Consider the following 6555-nt stretch of genomic DNA (forward strand, 5'->3'; position numbering starts at 1 on the left):
AAGCCGGATCAGTCTCATTCCCATTTTCCTGTTGTTTTTGGGGAATTTTCCCTCTTATTTCCATTCCAGTCTGGATCAGTCTCATTCCCGTTCTTGGGGAATTTTCCCTCTTTTTTTCCATTCCAGTCCAGATCCATCTCATTCCCATTTCCTGCTGTTTTTTGGGAATTTCTCCTGTTTTTTTCCATTTCACTCTGGGTTCATCTCATTCCCATTTTCCTGCTGTTTTTGGGAATTTTTCCCGTTTTCCATTCCAGTCCGGATCCATCTCATTCCCATTTTTCTGCTATTTTTGGGGAATTTTCCCTCTTATTTCCATTCCAGTCTGGATCAGTCTCATTCCCGTTCTTGGGGAATTTTCCCTCCTTTTTTCCATTCCAATCCGGATCCATCTCATTCCCCTTTTCCAGCTGTTTTTTGGGAATTTCTCCTGATTTTTTCCATTCCAATCTGGATCCATCTGATTCCCATTTTCCAGCTGTTTTTTGGGAATTTTTCCCGTTTTCCATTCCAGTCTGGATCCATCTCATTCCCTTTTCCAGCTGTTTTTTGGGAATTTTCCCTCTTATTTCCATTCCAGTCCGGATCCTTCTGATTCCCATTTTCCTGTTGTTTTTGGGGAATTTTCCCTCTTATTTCCATTCCAGTTTGGATCCATCTCATTCCCTTTTCCAGCTGTTTTTTGGGAATTTCTCTGTTTTTTTTCCATTCCAGTCTCATTCCCCTTTTCCAGCTGTTTTTTGGGAATTTCTCTGTTTTTTTTCCATTCCAGCCTCATTCCCATTTTCCTGCTTTTCCCAATTTTCCAGCTTTTTCCAGAGAAGAGCGGGAGATGCTCCAAGGTCTCTTCCTTCCCACGCATCTCTCGGATATAAATTAAATCCCCCTCTGGGAATTCCCCCTCGGAATTCCGACAGCGCCGACGGGAGCCGGGAATGGGAAAAGGGCGGGAAAAGATTCCCTGAATTTTTTGGGATTTTAGGTCGAGATCTTCCCAGAGATCCCAGAGATGGGATTTGGGAACGGCTGTTCCCGGTTTTTAGCGCTGCCTTGGAATGGGGCGGGAAAAGTTTGGGATCCCCGAGGTCGGGATTGGCCGGGAACGGGAGTTTCAAGTATTCCAAAATCTTTTTCCAAGGGAAAAAATTCCAAGGAAAAGCAGGAAAACGCCCCCGAGGGCCGGGAGCTGCCGAGCCCAAATCCGGCTCCTTTCACCCCAAAATTTTTTGGGAATAAAAGTTCAGCGCTCCCCCCCCCCCGAGGATCCCACATTCCCCAATCCCAAATGTTCGGGATGGGGAAACAGCACCGACATTGGCTCGTTTGGGATATTTGGGGATTTTTGTTTTTGCCCAACGTTTCATCCAAAAATTGGATTTTCCTGCAGGGCCAAAAAAAAAAAAAAAAAAAGGGAAAAAAAAAAAAAGGATTTTACCGAGAAAAATCGGGATTTTAACCAGAAAAAAAAAAAGTGGATTTTGGCAAGAAAAAAAAGGGATTTTACCAGGAAAAATTGGGATTTCATCTCAAAAAGATGGGATTTCATCAAGAACAAATGGGATTTCACTAGGAAAAATTGGGATTTCACCCCAAAAATATGGGATTTCATCAAGAAAAAATGGGATTTTGCCAAGAAAAATTGGGATTTCATCCCCCCAAAAAAGGGATTTCATCAAGAACAAATGGGATTTTACCAGGAAAAATTGGGATTTCATCTCAAAAAGATGGGATTTCATCAAGAAAAAATGGGATTTCATCCCCCAAAAAAAGGGATTTCATCAAGAACAAATGGGATTTTACCAAGAACAAATGGGATTTTACCAAGAAAAATTGGGATTTCATCTCAAAAAGATGGGATTTCATCAAGAAAAAAATGGGATTTTACCGGGAAAAATTGGGATTTCATCAAGAACAAATGGGATTTTACCAAGAACAAATGGGATTTTACCAGGAAAAATTGGGATTTCACCCCAAAAAAAGGGATTGCACCAGGAGCGATCAGCTGCGACGGTTCCGGGGCAGGAATTCTCCTCCCCCCTCCCTGTGCGTTTGCAGGGAATAAAAATCGGCTCCCACTTAACGAAGGAATTCACTCATTAATGACTCTCCCTCCTCTGAATTCTTTAAAATTATTTTTAATATTTTTTAAGATTTTTTCCCCCTTTTTTAAAAATTATTTTTAATATTTTTAAGATTTTTCTCCCATTTTTAAAAAATTATTTTTAATATTTTTAAGCTTTTTTCCCCCCTTTTTTTAAAAATTATTTTTAATATTTTTTAAGATTTTCCCCCCTTTTTAAAAAATTATTTTTAATATTTTTAAGCTTTTTTCCCCCTTTTTTTAAAAATTATTTTTAATATTTTTAAGCTTTTTCCCCCCTTTTTTTAAAAATTATTTTTAAGCTTTTTTTTCCCCCCACTTTTTTAAAAAATTATTTTTTCCTTTTTTTTTCAATAAATTTTTATTTTTTTAATTACTTTTTTTCCTTTTTTTCTAGATTTTTTTTTTCCTTTTAAAAATTAATTTTCCTATTTAAAAATTATTTTCCCTTTTTTTAACAAAGCATTTTTTTCCTTTTTTTTTTTTTTAACATTTTTAATTCATTTTCCTGAATTCATTTCTTCCTTTAATTAAATTTTTTTTTTCCCCTCCTCGATAAAACGGAGGCAAAAAAAAAAAAAATCTCTTTTAAAATAATTTTTTTTTAGTTTTTTTTTTTTTTTGGTGTTTTTTTTTATTATTATTATTATTATTTATTTTTTATTTTAAATTTCACAGCACCATAGTGGAGAAGATGGATGGACACCAACCCCTGGAATTCGCCTTGGGATTCTGGGATTTTTAGGAATTTTCTAAAATATAGAAAAAAAAATCTCTTTATGGCTTCTGAGAGCACAAAAAAAACCTTTTTTTACCCCACTTTGCATAGAAAACGCTGCCCAGGAGTGGAAAAATTCCCAAAAAATTCAAAATTGGGAAAATCCTTTCAGCCAGCGCCGGGGTCGGGTTTGGTTTTTACTCCGGAAAAAAAAAAAAAAATTAAAAAAAATTAGATTTTTAATAAGAAAAAAAAATTTAAAATCAAACATTAAAAAAAAAAAAAAAAGAAGGAAAAAAAAATTTTAAAAATTTATATTTTTAATAAAAAAAAAATTTTAAAAAATCAAATATTTTTTAAAAAAAAAGAAGGAAAAAAAATTTTAAAAATTATATTTTTAATAAAAAAAATTAAAAATAAAATATTTTTAAAAAAGAAAAAAAAAAGAAGGAAAAAAAATTCAAAAAAAATTTATATTTTTAATAAAAAAAATTTAAAGATCAAATATTTTTTAAAAAAAGAAAAAAAAAAAGAAGGAAAAAAAATTTTAAAAAATTATATTTTTAATAAAAAAAAATTTTAAAAATCAAATATTTTTTTAAAAAAAGAAAAAAAAGAAGGAAAAGAAATTCAAAAAAAATTTATATTTTTAATAAAAAAAATTAAAAATCAAATATTTATTAAAAAAAGAAAAAAAAAGGAAAAAAATTATATTTTTAATTAAAAAAATTTTAAAAATCAAATATTTAAAAAAAGAAAAAAAAAAAAAGGAAAAAAAATTTTTAAAAATTATATTTTTAATAAAAAAAATTTTAAAAATCAAATATTTTTTTAAGAAAGAAAAAAAATTTAAAAAAAAATATATTTTTAATAAAAAAAAAATTTAAAAATCGAATATTTTTTTTAAAAAAGAAAAAAAAAAAATTCAAGTTTTTCCCGCTGGGAAAATCAAATTTGGAATTTTCCCGGATTTTTTTTTTTTTGGGAGAGCGACGATGCCTGAGAGCTGAAATTCCTCTGGGAAAGGGCACCAAAAAAATTAAAAAATTCCATAAAAATATCAAAAAAAAAAGAAAAAAGGAAGCTGCTGCCATCTTTTCCACTTGGTCCAGAATTTCCCGACGTTCTCCGTTTAAAAAACCAAAAAATTCCCAAAAAATTCTCTTTTTTTTTTTCCTTCTCTCTCTTTTTTTTCATTAAAAAAATAAAAATCTCCCCCTTTAGCACCTCTTATAGAAAATATCAGCGAAAAACCCCGGAAAATAAAAAAAATAAACCCAAAATAAAGTGAAAACAACCCAAAAAAATCAGAATATTCCATAGCTGAGGTAATCACACCTGAGGTAGCTTTTTTGAGCTTTTTTTGAGCTTTTTTTGTGATTTTTTTGTGATTTTTTGTGATTTTTTTGTGCTTTTTTTGAGCTTTTTTTTGTGATTTTTTTGTGATTTTTTGAGCTTTTTTTGAGCTTTTTTTTGTGATTTTTTTGTGATTTTTTTGAGCTTTTTTTGAGCTTTTTTTGTGATTTTTTTGTGATTTTTTTGAGCTTTTTTGAGCTTTTTTGTGATTTTTTTGAGATTTTTTTGAGATTTTTTTGTGATTTTTTGAGCTTTTTTTGTGATTTTTTTGTGATTTTTTTGAGCTTTTTTTGAGCTTTTTTGTGATTTTTTTGGAGCTTTTTTTGTGGTTTTTTTGTGCTTTTTTTTGTGATTTTTTGAGCTTTTTTTGAGCTTTTTTTCTGATTTTTTTGGTGATTTTTTTTGTCATTCCCGGGGTTTTTTTTGTTGCCCTGGATTGGCGGAATTCCAGGGAATTCCCGCTGCCGCCTTCCCTTCCCTAAATCCCATTTTTTCCCCCTAAATCCGTTTTTTTGGGGAGGATTTTCCCCCAAAATTCCCGGCTGGGAAAGGTTGGGCTCCGTTCAATCCACGGCAAAAGCGCCGCCTCCGTCCCGAATTCCCAAATTTCAATCTCATCCCGATTTTCCTCCCAAGCTCATCCCAATTTCACTTTTTCTCTCCCAAATTCCCACTTTTTAACCTCCCATCCCTCCCTCTTCCTCAGAATTCATCCCAGTTTCCCTTTTTTTTTCCCCATTTTTCACATTTTGTCCCAAATTCCCACTTTTCACATCCCAGCTTTCCTTCCACCATTCCTTTCCCTCCAAACTCATCCCAAATTTCCCTTTTTTTCCCCCAAATTTCCCTTTTTTTCCCCCAAATTTCCCTTTTTTCTCCCCAAATTTCCCTTTTTTTTCCCCAAATTTCCCTTTTTTCTCCCCAAATTTCCCTTTTTTTTCCCCAAATTTCCCTTTTTTTCCCCAAATTTCCCTTTTTTTTCCCCAAATTTCCCTTTTTTTTCCCCAAATTTCCCTTTTTTCTCCCCAAATTTCCCTTTTTTCCCCCAAATTTCCCTTTTTTCTCCCCAAATTTCCCCTTTTTTCCCCTCGTTCCCTTGGGGGTCATTCCCAGCTTTTCCTCCAATTCCATCCCAATTTTCCTTTCCCGTCCTCCCCTTCCCATTTTGGGGGAAAACCCTGGAAAATCCCCGGTTTTGGGGCGCAGCCCTTGGCGGGAAGCGGCCGCTTCGGGCCCTTCCCAAAATATTCCCAAAATCCCAAATCCTTCCAACCCGGAATGCCAGGAATCAACGCCCGCTGACGTTCCCGAAATCCGCTTTTTGCTCTCTTGGGAACTGGGATTTTCCCGCAGAAATGCGGAATTTGGGGATTTTTTTTTTTTCTTCCTTAAATCAGAAAAAAAACCCAAAATTTTTAGCCCCGATCTCAAATTTTTTGGGATTTTTTTTTCCCCGCTGGAGGGGTTTGGGAATGAGGAGCCTCAGATTTAAGTGGATTCAGAATTCCCGGGGGATTTTCCTGCTCTTTCCATTTCCCCCCAATCCCTCCTGCATGGAATTCCCAGATTCTGATGATGGAGATGAGGAATTCCGTGGCTTCTTACCAAAAAAACGGGGATTTTTTGCCCTTTTCCCCCCGTTTTTCCTGGTCATTTTTGGGTGGTTTTATTGCTGTTCCCAGGATAAATTTTCCTCATCCCGAGGAAAGGTCGGCACCGCCGCAGCGGGAATTTTCACGGGAAAAAAAAAGAGGGGAAATTGGGAAAAATGAGGGGAAAAAATGAGGGGAAATGTCTCGTGTCCCATTCCCAATGGAATTCCCAATCCTGCTGGGGGTTGAAATCCCAATCCCTGGGGAAGTGATTCCCAGTCCCTGCGGATTCCCGATCCCTGCGGATTCCTGATCCCTCTCCATTCCCAATCCCTGCAGATTCCCAGTCCCTGTGGATTCCTGATCCCTGTGGATTCCTGATCCCTGCACATTCCCGATCCCTGCGGATTCCCAATCCCTGCACATTCCCGATCCCTGCAGATTCCAAATCTCTGCAGATTCCTGATCCCTCTCCATTCCCGACCCCTGCGAATTCCCGATCCCTGCAGATTCCCAATCCCTGCACATTCCTGATCCCTGCGGATTCCCGATCCCTGTCCATTCCCGATCCCTGCTGATTCCTGATCCCTGCACATTCCCAATCCCTGCACATTCCCGATCCCTGTCCATTCCCAATCCCTGCGGATTCCCAATCCCTGCACATTCCCGATCCCTGCAGATTCCCAATCCCTGCACATTCCTGATCCCTGCGGATTCCCGATCCCTGTCCATTCCCGATCCCTGTCCATTCCCAATCCCTGCACATTCCCGATCCCTGTCCATTCCCG

The sequence above is a fragment of the Vidua macroura genome, chromosome 27, assembly GCF_024509145.1.
Source record: "Vidua macroura isolate BioBank_ID:100142 chromosome 27, ASM2450914v1, whole genome shotgun sequence".
In the NCBI taxonomy this organism is placed as follows: domain Eukaryota; kingdom Metazoa; phylum Chordata; class Aves; order Passeriformes; family Viduidae; genus Vidua; species Vidua macroura.